The 12,794-nt window shown below is 55.4% G+C and overlaps 1 protein-coding gene across 1 annotated transcript in view; it reads left to right on the top strand.

The window, feature by feature from the left end:
- ZNF423 (zinc finger protein 423) overlaps positions 1–12,794 on the top strand; it is a 207,433-nt gene that overhangs the window by 147,992 nt on the left and 46,647 nt on the right. The window lies entirely within an intron of this gene.

The following is a 12,794-nucleotide window of genomic DNA, read 5'->3' on the forward strand; positions in this document are numbered from 1 at the left end:
TTCCTAAATGTCAACCTCCTTTGGTGAATTTGCTTGTGTATTTTATTCAAGTAAGGAGCAGCCTTCTCCCCCAGAAATAAGGTGACTTTATTTTCATTAAATTCCATGCGCGAAAGGAAAAGAGAAACGGAGACGAGAGAAGGTGAAGCAGGAGGGAGGAGCCCAGGCTTGGCCTCGCATCAGCAACACGGGCTTGTCTTCGGTGGACCCGGCGGACGCGCCTCGGTTTTTATCCAGCCATTGTTCTTTCTACACCGCGTCTGCACGCTGGCGTGTCTGGGGAATTTCAGCAGCTGGAATGTGCATGAAAAGAGCTCCGTTCCACTTTCATAGGGTCCCTGGACGGCGTGGACGAGGCCTCGAGGCCCCGTGGCAGAGCCGGTGCGGCATTCGTATTCCGCCCCACCACCGCGCGGCCTTGCGGAGCCCAGGCCAGTCGAAGGCCTGACAGTCAGCCTTTTGATTTTGCGGGGAAGCCTTCGTCACGCTGTGAGAGGGAAGGGAATATAGCCCAAGCTGGACTTCATACTGTGGCAAGCTTGAAATCCCAGCCCCACCGCAGAGCCGGCTGATTGGAATAGTTGGAAAATGTGTCCAGGAATTCGGCTGCGAGAACTTGGCTCACAGCAACTTCTGCCTTTTTGAAAGAAAAATTGTCAACTGGAAGAGCCACTTGGGGCCTGGGTTTAATCTGTCCAGGCAGTGAAGATTCATGGAAATGACTGGCCAAGTTTCTCCTCCTGCCTACGTGGGGACTCCGGTGGCGGCGAGAAGCAGGCTTGCCGGCTCCGGGTGACAGCTGTCGTCACTGCCACAATCATGGCATTGTCACCGGCTTCGACACTATTGCTATTTTGTTAATCGCCAACCTGCTGCTTGTGAGGTAGCGGAGTCAGAGGTGCAGACACAGCTGTATAGAGCATTTGCTCTGCTCGGTACCCTGGTCCCAGGCTTCTGTGACAACATGGCCATTTTCCGGGTGCACTTTCACCCTGGCAAAGTCACCGTGACATGTAGGCAGCCAAAGACCCAAGAGAGGCTAACGCTGAAATCATGGATGTACACTTGGTAAATCTGCAGGCAGTGGTGCTGTTTCTGCCTCTCTTGGGAGGATGTCCGTGGGCTCGCTTAACTGGGATGTGCCTTGATTTCACTCATTTTTGTCTGAAAATGTTAGTGAATGGGGGACCCTGCTGTGAAATGCCCGTGAAATTCAAGATCGTGGTGCCATTGCCCAGAGACGTCCTGATGATTCGAATGCGACATGCACCATGGTTCAAATGCACAACACATGGGCTTGGCAGAGGTCAGCAGAGCGGGGTCAGGAGCGGAGCGTCCACAGGAAAGCACAGCGTGTCAGCTCTTCCTTGACAAGGACATTCAGTCCTGGCCTTCTCAGTGGGGGAAGAGTCATGCTCCGGGGGAGGCCCAAGTCAGTGCTGTTGAGGCGGGGCTGGGTCCAGCCGCTCATTCTGGAACCAGGAGGGGCCTGGAGCAGTTTCTTTGGGAATAGACTGAGCCGGGGAGGATGTTCCCTGGGGCCTCCTAGAAAGATTAGGGGCTCTCCAGGCTGCTGCTCGAGCCCACCGTACCTCATCACCAGGGAAGGCTTTTCTTCTCTGTTTTCCTTTGTATTTCCCATGTTCTACTCTGTCCCCTGACTCCACACCCTGCCCCCCAACCGAGACCCTCTCCAATACGACCTAGTTTTCTCAGGTGACCTGACACAGAGTGTGGCCACAAAGCAGGAAGTGGAAATGGCCCACAGGCTGAGCCCTGGCTTTGCTTCTTTTGTGTGGCAAGGCCACAAATAAGTCAGTAGGCCTCTCTGGGCCTCAGTTTCCCTATCTGTGAGATGGAATGCACCCCCCACCCCAAACACGCACCTGCATTTCAGAGTGGTGCTTAGGAGGCGAGGGGCACAGGGGGTGATGAGAAAGTGGAAGTGGCAGTTAGACCCCAGAATCACACACGGTAACTGACCCAGGCTGTCCCCGGGTCAGCCTGGGCCAGGAGTGGGGACCCCAGGACTGAGCCCTTGTCGCTCCTCAGGAGCTCAGGACTTGCCCCACTGTGGACAGTCCCTGCCTATGAGACCCACTTACCGAGTGGTCGTGATGTCATTGCTGGGCCCCTCCGAGTGGGTCCCCCTTCCTCACTGTCAGATACACCTTGGTGCTTCCTGATGCCAAGACTATTCAGGGAAGGGCAGGAACCTAGTAATTTCTCAGCTGGAGAGTGTTGTAAAAATAAATGTCTTCTGGAGTTTGAAAGATTGTCAAATACACACTGAGCCTAATTGGGTCCTCAAAATGTGCAATTCCTGCTGTTCTTCATGGGAGATGTGGGTGTGGGATACGTGTGTATGCACGCGTGTATGTATGCGAGTCCCTGGGCAAAATGCTGGCTCCTGAGCTGTGTAAGTGTGTATGTCTGCACACGTGCCTGCGTGTGCTGATGGGTCTACTACCGAGCAAAGGGCATGATGTCCCTGCGCAGGGGACAGGGTCCCCTCTACCACCTCTGGGCCTGCTCCTCTTAACCTGGATCACCTTGAAGGTGGGAAGTGACCCAGGGCCGGGGCAAGGACCTCTGCCCGTCCAGCCCAGAGCAGTTAACCTCTGTTGTGCCATGGGACGCCCCTCCAGCCCAAGTGGACATCATCATGCTAGTTAACGCTCCCTGAGTACTCGTGTGCCGAGCACGGCTGAAGTGCTTTACAGCTGTTAATTAACTCATTGAAATCACCCCTTCGCCCGTGCAGAGGTTGCAAGGATCGAGTGCGCTGTACCCACGAACTTTGCCACTGCTGCAGGGTCTGGGTCCCTGCCGTGTCCATCCGTGGGCTCAGGTTATGGGCGCCTTCCCTCGAGCGTTGACCGCCAGGCTTGGAATTGATTTCAAAAACTGTCCTTGCCTCTGCTTTCCCGCAGGCAAAACTGGCCTCGGAACCCCCGCCCCACCGCTGCGGGATGATGCTGTAGCTCCGCCCGGCCACGCATTTGCTCCTTCTGTGACCGGATGCACATCCCACCTCTGGGGGCCGTTTCCCCGTTTGGGGCTCGGCTCTGCCGAAGCCATCCCTCTCCTGCTTTGCAGTACCCGAGTGCCCAGGCCCGGGGCCCGTGCTCAGATCCGGCCTCCAGCACTTGGCCCATCGGTTCGCTGCAGGGCAGGCCCCGACCCTGTCTGGGTGGGCATGGAGGCTGGCGCTGAGGGGCCTCTCCCCTCCTGGCCCTTTCAGACTCCCGCTTGCCCACCTCCATTTGTTCGTCTGGTGGGTGGGAGGCTTCATGGGCGGCGAGTTTCTGCGTCTTGGTGAGTCCATCGCTGTGCCTTCAGGTCTGGCTCCCACCCAGACTGCCCGAGAGCTCCTGCAGCCCTGGCCCTGAGGTTGCCTGGCTGCCTTAGGTTGGTGAACATTCCATCCATTCTCTCACCGGGGCAGCCGCCTGGCCCTGCAGTCACGCCACCCTTTGCCACCCAAGTGCCTGTGGAGCCACCGCCAGGCCCTGGGGTCAGAGGGTCAGCGCACTGCCCCAGCGCCACCACCCCCAGGATGCCCTCCTCCTGGTTCCGCCCAGCCTACAGCCCTCTCTGCCGTGGCTGGGCTGTTTGTTCAGCCAAGACAGCCAACCCGGGGAGGAGGAGCTGCAGTGTCTGGCCTCTGTTCCTCCTGCCAGGCGCTCATTTGTATGCAGAAGGGATTAGGTGGAATTTACCGTGGCCTCACCCAGGGGAGCTGCTCGCGCCCTAGGAATACTCTCCGATGGCGGCGTGCAGTTGGCAAGATTAGAACAGCCCCTTCTGCCGCCCTGCACGCCCTGGTCACTCTCCAGGCCGCCAACATCGAAATCATTTTCATTTATAACCTTTTTGATCATCCAGCCTCAAAGAGGGCCCGCCTTGTGTGACAGCGGGCACCAAAATGGCCCAATTATTTGGAAGAGGAGGGAGCAGCTGAAAACAGTCAGATGTGAGAGACAGGGCGCTTGATCTGGGCTCATGGCTTTCTTCCTGCCTTCTCCCACCAATATTTTTACAGCTGTTGACATATATTGAGTTACATGTGCCTGGGCTGGATCCCCGCGGAACTGTTTCAAAGATCTGCTCACCATAAAGTGTGCTGTTCTCAAGTAAATGACTGACTTCAAGAAAGCACAGTAGTTTAAATGTTACTATAAATACAGGAGCTAAGACATTTTAATTATAATTTTTGAGTTATACAGTGTTCTGTAAGTACACCAGGCATTTACAAAAGAATTTGTGTTGAGCTTCAAGACACTGTGCTCTCTTGTGGATAAAGAAGTAACTGCAGGTGGCTAATTCTGCAGCGTGGTGGCCGGACTCCTGTTTACTTACAGCCGAGTGGGGGGGAGGCTGTGGAGTCCAGGGGGGTCTCAGTTTGGGACGTTGGAATCAATTCCACACGTATTCACTGAGCTCCTCTGTGTGCAGAGTGCGGAGCTGGGGCTGTGGGTGCCTCGGAGTCGACGGGGTAAGATCTGAACCCCCACATGTGGAACCCTGGGGGGGGGGCTGGCAAATCAATGCGAGAGGTTCTGGAATAGAACAATGCGCAGGGGAGCGCTGAGAAGGGGCTCTCTCCTCCGTCGAGGGAAGGGCAGGACTTTGGAGGAGAGGGGACACTTCTGCTCTGAGCTGAAGGGTGCTAAGAGCCACAGGGGCGTTTGGAAACAAACAAGACCCAAGCCAGCCTTCAGCGTGACAGCAGACATCCCCAGCAAGCCGCGCTGGCGGGCTTCTGTGTCCCTGGCCTGCCTTCTCCTCGATGCGCTTCAGGCCGCACCACCCACCGTCGGAGAGCTCCGAGGGCAGGGAGGGGCCAGTGACCCAGTGGGCTTAAAAGCCCTGCCCTTTCCTGGGTTGGGTGGAAATAATTCCTAGGTCAGATGAGAGGGAAGCCAGTCTGTGGCCCTCGTGTTATTGTAGTTCTGACGGGAGCAGCCTTCTGGGGCGCGTCCTTGGGAGTGCTGCAGTCCCGGCCGCTGGGTTAAGGCAAGGAGGAAGACCTGGACTGGCGTGACTGTTATCCATCTGGCATCTGCCCATCGTCTGTCTGTCCATCATCCATCAATTCGTCTTCCACCCATTTGTCATCCACCCACCCATTTCTCACGTATCCACCCGTGTGTCCATCCACGCAGCTGCCCACCCACTCAAGTAGCTGTCTGTCCGTCTACCACCCACTCAGGTAGCTATCTGTCCATCTACCCGCCATCTTTCCACCCGCCGTCTGTCCAGCCATCTCTCCATTTACAACCCAAAAGACGTCATAGTGTAGGGCTTAGAGGCAAGGATTGTGCAGTCAGATTTCTTGAATTCAGATCCTACCTCTATCACTTACTAGCATTATGTCCTGGGAAAGCTACTTAAACTGTGTGTTAACCCTTTTCATCTATAAAATTGAGGGGGGCAGTCTCAGAGGAAAACAAACGCTAAAAATTAAACGGGAGACGACAGGGGCGGCACAGTGGCTGGCACAGGGAAGGGCTCAGCACGTCGGCTCTGTTCACTGAGCGACCCTGTGCGCCGTCCTCGCGGTCCGAACTGAGCGGAATCACTCAGTGCTCCAGGCCCAGGCTGCAGAGCTCCCTCCTGGGCCCTTCCTTGAGCCGGAGACTCGGATTGGAGGAGGGACCTGCCGATACGGGCATTAAGGACCATTAAGGAATGACCAGTGCATTTCGCTTTTATTGCTGTTTTGGGGAAACGTTCCTTGTTTCTTTTTTTTTTTTTTTTTTGAGACAGAGTCTCACTTCGTTGCCCGGGCTAGAGTGAGTGCCGTGGCATCAGCCTAGCTCACAGCAACCTCAAACTCCCGAGCTCAAGCGATCCTGCTGCCTCAGCCTCCCGAGTAGCTGGGACTACAGGCATGCGCCACCATGCCCAGCTAATTTTTTCTATATATATTTTTAGTTGTCCATATAATTTCTTTCTATTTTTAGTAGAGACGGGGTTTCGCTCTTGCTCAGGCTGGTCTCGAACTCCTGACCTTGAGCAATCCACCCGCCTCGGCCTCCCAGAGTGCTAGGATTACAGGCGTGAGCCACCGCGCCCGGCCTCCTTGTTTCTGATGTAGACATGTTTGGTGTGTGTCCATAAGGTCTCCTAATTTGTTTAACATTTAATTATGAAACAAACACATGAAATACCAAAGGAGACGACACTCCTTGGTGAGTTGTCCAGATCCCAGCGTCCGTCCTGACGAAGCGTCGTTCTTGCTGCACAGTCTCGGCGCCACTCACATCCCAACGCCTTCGTTCTTCGGCTCTCGTCTCACATATTTCTTCAGCCTCCGAGTGTTGAGCGCCAGCTGTGTACCAGGTGCTGTGCCAGGTACATTTGTCCTGAAGGTCTCATGTCAAATTTACATCTCTGGAGAGAAATAGACCAAAATCTTGCTGGTGGGTTCTGTGAGGGGTAGAATTGAGGATGATCTTTTTCGGTTTTTGTGTTTTGCAAATTTCCTACAACGATCGGGCAGTGTTTTCATATCATCAGAAAAGCCAAGTAAAACAACCCAGCAAGATCAGAGTCCCTGACCTCACAGAACTGAGAGTCAAGCAGGATCACGACCGTTGACAGTGGCCAAAGTGATAGCGTAGGATCGTGTCAATGTAACGACTCTCTGAAAACAAGTGGGAAACACCCAGTCTGCATTTTCTGGGCGGCTGACACTGGAGACACCTTGGGCGCCCACCGCCCACTCCTTGTCGATTCTTGGCTCCTGGAACACCCATTCAAACTGGCCTGGACAAGGCAGGGAGAGGACAGACTGCTTGGGAGGCAGCTGGGCTTTGGAGAGCCCTGTCCTCAGTCATCCATTGGGGACCTAGAGCCAGGCATGGCCACCAAGGCGGGCTGCGGAGGAGCCACGCAGTGGGTAGGAGCAGGGTGCTTATTCTTAGCTCACGTGGTGCTAGTCTTGCTGTGCTTGGCGTTGCCACCTGAGGATCTAGGGGTGGGGGCGGGAGGAAGCGTCAGACTCCTTGTCCACTCACTGAGGACACGGAGTCAGCAGCTGGGGGCTCGGGTGTGGGGTCTGTAAAGTGGGGAGCTGGAGAGGATTCTCTTAGGGGCTCCCCCGCATCATGGATGTGGCATAATCTGAGTCCTCCTAGAGCCAGTGTTGGCAGAGAAAAGAGATCATTGTTTCTGGGGGGTCCATGGAGCCCAGAGAGGGAACGGGGACAGCAAGTAGGGGTCAGTGGAGGGGTTGGGGTCTCCCCTGCCTCCAAGGCGGGACTGGACTCAGAGGCTTCACTCTTCCCTGTTGCTGATTTGGTTAGAAAAAGTTAGAAAAGTGTCTTGGAAACAGGGGAGCCCTGTACCAGTGAAAGACAGTATTTCATGAAAAGGCTTAAAACTGTCAGCTAATCTACTGAGAGTGCTTGTTATTAGGAAATGCATATAAAACTGCAATGTGGCATTACCATATGTTTGCAGTTTTAGTCATGACCATAATATTGAAACTTGTAATTATTGAGACTTGATATTGTGCCAGGCACCGTGCCGATACCACCTCTGGCCCTTTTCACGTCCCTACGAGGTAAGGCCAGCGTTGCTGCTGTCACGTTCTGGTGGCTTGGCGGGGATTTGAACTCAGCTTTTAGAGCCTGCGCTGCTTCTGTTGGGTCTTAATACCTGCTAAAGCATGCTTAATTTTTTTTTAAATTAATTTTTGATTCTCATAACAATCCCAGAAGAAAGATGAGGCCACTTGTATATACCCATTTTACCACGAAGACGAGCCCCGCTGGCACCCCAGGCCCTGGGCCTGCTGTGTGCCCGGCTTGCCCGCCGGCGCTGCTGTCCGGGGCAGAGCGGGTCCGGGAGCTGTCGGGGACATGGGTCTCTCCTGCGTCCCCGCAGAGGGGTCGGGGCCGCGGGGCAGCACCCTGGTTCTCCTGCTTGCCTCGTGGGGTCTCGGCCTGCCTCTGAGCAGGAGCCCACAAGCCACCTCCCGTCACCCAGAACGCTGCGCGCGGTTTTCGCTTTTTGCTTCCTGCCCTTCCTGAATGACACACTTGCACTTGTCCCTTTGGTTTAGCCAGAAACCGAAAGTGTGTCTTCTCAAATGCAGACTGACGTGCTTCTTTTATAAATTCTCGGGCATTACTATTGATTTTTGGCTGAGGATTTCGAAATCCTATCTGTAGGACTCATGAGATTTCCCTGCTGCAGTAATAATGCATTGTCATTCTTAATATCTCCAATCTCTGACACAATATTCATAGCAAGCTGCTGAGGAGTGGCGTCAGCACAGCCTCGGGGACAGCGCCCGGCACGGCGCGGCTGGCTCTGTCGGCTGCGCCAGCCCCTCGCCCCCCTCCAGCCTGCCTTCTCCCCAGGAAACTGCGCCCGGCCCACCCCGGCTTGAGGGACCTGAGGTCGTGTCGCGGAGGCAGCGCACAAGCGCAGTTGGTTCCTACCCCTTCCGGGCACAGCTCGCACTGAGGCCCAGAGAGGAGCAGGAGCTGCCCCAGGTCACACAGCGAGCGAGGGCAGGGGCAGCTGGAACCCTGGTCCCAGCCCTGCTTTCACCTGGTCATTCAGGGGTCACCGGCTCTTTGTCTGCAGGGCCAGGCGTTAACACGGTGCGTGGGACAGGGGGGCTGCCGCGCCCCGCATTGCTGTCCAGGGCGTTGCATCTTGGAGAGTCCAGATGTTCTGAGTTTTCACGAGCAGCCCCAAATCTAGGTTTTAATATAAATTTCCTTTTGTTGGCATCTAATTACAAAGTGCACACACACACTGTGGCCCCCAAACCGAGCCACAGCCGTGGGGTGAAGGTGGGGCAGGCACCCATCCTGTCCCAGCCAGAGCTGGAGGCCACTGGCCAGACCCACGTGTCTGAACACCTTGGCTCCCGTCTGTTTCAGGTGCCTTCCTGGCCACTCCACTCCCACTCGTCCCAGCCACAGACCGGAGGGGCCCACCCCCCTTTCCCTCCCAGCCCCTGTCTTCTGGCTCCCTTCCTGTGACTCTGGTCCAGCTGCACTCGAGGGTCCCCTCGCCCTTCCAGTGGGGACAGCGCCGGCTTGTCCTCAGCAGCCCCACTCCCTGGGTGCCACTTCCCACACCCCGTGTGCTTTGAAGCCTGCGCAAGCCTGGCCCCACCCCTCAGGCCTGGCTTGTCCTTTGTCCTCGTGCTGCTAAGGAGACAGAGCTACTAGTTTGGCCTCCAAGACCTTCCAGGAGTGTCACTGAATAGGTTCTCACCGAGGGATTGTTTTTCTAGCTCTTGGAATTGATGCTGCTTAGACCATAAAAATAAAAAGAGGGTGTCCTTGACACTTAGAGTGCGTCTTGGAACGAGCCGGTGCGTGCGCTGGGGCGGGTGCAGCTGCGTCTGAGAGGCAGGCGGGGCTGACGCCCTGCAGCTTGCGCGAGCCACCCATGGCGGCTGGGAAAAGCGGGTGGTGGGACGTTTGAATCGGGGTTGTCAAAATCTGCAAAAACTAAACCAAGAAATGTTGTTTTCTTAGTTGCAAAATCATTTTGTGAAAATGGTGGGAAGTAGTGGGGTCCCACCTGGAAATGGGACAGGGATGGCATTCTCTCTTGTGTTGGGGACATGAAGATGACAAGAGGGGTCCAGCCCAGGCGAGGGTGGGCTGATTCTGCTGTGGCCCTGCAAGGATGGCCTGCCGCCGCGCCTCCTGACCGTGTCCCCAGCCGTGCGCACGTCCCCAGCCACCAAGGGCTCCCTCTGGCGCCCGCCCAGATGGTGGTCACTCGCGGCGGGCAGTGTGCCTCTTCCTCTCGGTGTGTGATCACGCGGGCTCTTCCCGGCAGGCTGTGGGCAGTTGCGAGTGGCCCTCTGAGGTGGGCGTGTTGGGTTGGCCTCAACCTCCAGATCATGACGGAAGGAATTGGGGGCGTCTTTTGAGAGCCCTGCCCTCCCCCGTCCACCCCTTGCTGGTCCCACTGCCACCCCTTGTCCCCAGACAGCATCCTCCTCCATGCCACACTATGGCCAGGGGCCCTGTTGTCCCCAGTGTGGTCACAGTGGGCACCAGGAAGGGCTTAGGGAGACACTGGCCACGCGTTTGGTGGGAGGAGGGCTGGAGGCCTGGGCTTCGGGTCTGGCTGGACCACAGACCTGTGTGGCCGTGGCCAAGCAGGTTTCCCTCTCTGGGCCTCAGCTTTCCTTCTGTAAAACGAGGGCGTTGAAGCAGCCGGTGTTTTTCAAGTTGCAGGCTGCAGCCTGTTAACAAATCGTGAAATCAGCTTAGTTGCTCACAGCCAACAAAATGAAAAATAAATCAGTAAGACAGAACAGAGCAGGACGGAATAGAATGGACGGGGAAAGGAAAAAAGGAAAGGAAATGCCAAGAGTACAAGACACTGAGTCAGGGTATATGTAGTTCCATGAAACTTGCTTTGGTTTTACACGTGTATCAGTGTGTGGCTACGTCATCATTATATGTGATATATACATTTCTCACTGTAGGCTGCAGTTTAAAAAATCTGAAAAACACAGGATAGCCTCCAAATATTCTTCTAAACCTTGTGGTTCAAAAGTGTAGTTCAGTAGCTGCATAGATGTTGGGCAAGTTCTGTCATCTCTCTGCGACTTGGTTTCCTTATCTGTGACATGGGAAGAGCAGCGGTGCCCCGCACAAAGGGACGTTGCCAGGGTTGGATGAGCGGATCCACGTGAAGCCACAGCACTCAGGCCACGCCAGCTGCGCTCCGTACACGCACTCTTCCACGTGGACAAGGAGCTGAGGTACCAGATCTGTCGCTTTGGGGCCAGCCACCCTCTGGAGGAGAGGAGAGGAAACAGGGTCCGCAGGGCCTCAGTTCCCCAAGTCCGGGGACGGTCCCAGGGAGCCGCATCCGACGTGGGAGGTGCACAAGGGGCTCGCGCGCCTGAGCAGCACCGTGCACCGTCCTGGTGAGAGCTCTTCTGTGCCCTCCGCATGGAGGTCAGGCCGTCCCTTTGCCTGCTCTGGGAGCCCGGGCAGGGCAGGGCGGGGCAGAGCCCGAGCTGCAGCCCAGGCCCCAGCCTGCTGCTCCTGCCCGTTCCCGTCCTCAGTCCTCCGTGGCCCCCAGACCATCCCTCCTGCCCCCGGCTCGCCAGCACAGCCAAGGCTCCAGGAATCCCAAGCCCCGATGGAGTCACTGCACCCCGGTCTGTGACCTGCCTCCATCTGAGTGTCTGTGTCTTGTTCGATTGTTCGAGCCTTGTGCCCCGGCTCCATTTTGAACCAGCTGAGTGGGCACACATCTATGGCAATAACTATTTTTGCTTCCCCACCACTCCCCCTACCGTTTGTTTTTTCTTAAACAGTGCAAGATGGACCCGTGAAGAAGTGTTAAAAATGCAAAAAATAAACCAATGAAAAAGTTGTAAGGGAAGCTGCCTGGTCAGGCGGGCGCTGCGGTGAGCAGGAGCTTGGAGGTGCAAGACGAAGCTGTGGAGAGGGCAGGGGGAGAAAGGGCGGTGCCGCAGCCACCTTTTGGGTGGGGACAGGAGCATGGGGCTGGGTGTGAGTGCCCAACGGGTGGAGAAGGACCTGTGGTCTTTGGGAACTGTTCCTGGTCCAGGCACAGCTTGCGTGGCTGTGAGGAGCAAGGTCACTGGTTCGATGTCAGGGGGAGGCTTTGTGCTTCCCGGAGGCGAATGCTCCGCCTCCCCGTCTCTCTCCCCTTCCCTTTCTCCCGAGGTGCAGATGGCCACATTTGCAGGTTAACTGGAACAGCTGGAGATGCATTATTAGTTTCCTGCTGCTCCTTCATATTTGCTTGGATTTTTTTTTTTTAACGGCAACATAATTTACAACTAGTGCACTGGTGTCAGAGCTGGCATGTTCTAAATCCGCATCAGATTTATGTAATGCTCTTGCTTATCAGTGAATGAAGTCATAATTATTGCTTTGTACCATTAAATAGCATAAATATATAAACTGTTATACAAATTGCAGCAAACGTTTCCTCTGGGGAGCTCTAGACCAAATTTTAATGTCGTGCATTTGTCTGGGATGGCAGTTTCTATGGTATATAATAATGTTGATAAATTTTACTGTAGCAAGTGACATTTTAAAGCATTAATTTTGGTGCTAAAAAAAATTCTGAAGAATGCTGAGACCGAACTGGGACGTGCTCTGAGGACCAGCTCGGGCGAGGTCCTGCAAGGTGGGGGTTTTGCTTAAGCGGACGGCAGGTGACATGTGGCACCTCCCAGCACTCCTCTCCACATGAGATCACCCCCTCCTCTCTCAACTCCCCAAGGAAGGCAGTAGATACGTTTTCCATGGCAATGATGATAATTAATTTCAAAAAATTCAAATGGATTCATTTCTGCCTTAAATTTGAGGTGTGCAAGGGAAAGTGGAAAGAGGGCACGGAAAACGCACAACTGGTGGGGCCGGTCCTGGTTGGAACCTCCTTCCCAATTATGTAAATTCTGTGTGGGGTGAAAAAAAATCCCCATCCTAATTAGAGATGCAACACCTGGCCTCAGACGATGTTTCAGATGCCAGGCGTGCGGTTGCATAGCCTCCTAAAGCCATTATCGTCACGAGCGACTTTTGCGGGAAGCCCCAGGACAGCACATGGCATTTACCTGGCGTGCGCTTTGGAGAGCCGGGTGGCCGCGGCGGAGGGCTGGAAGGAGCGCGTCACCCTGCGCCTCCCAGAGAGGGTGGGGGGCCCGGAGATGGCCGGTCAGGGCCCACTCGCAGCTGGGGAGCTGACCCAGGGAGACAGAGAGTCTCGTGAGCTTCTGGCCCCTCCAATTCCTAGGCCTTGGCAGTTGGAAC

This window comes from Eulemur rufifrons, chromosome 23 (genome assembly GCF_041146395.1).
Source record: "Eulemur rufifrons isolate Redbay chromosome 23, OSU_ERuf_1, whole genome shotgun sequence".
NCBI classification, from domain to species: domain Eukaryota; kingdom Metazoa; phylum Chordata; class Mammalia; order Primates; family Lemuridae; genus Eulemur; species Eulemur rufifrons.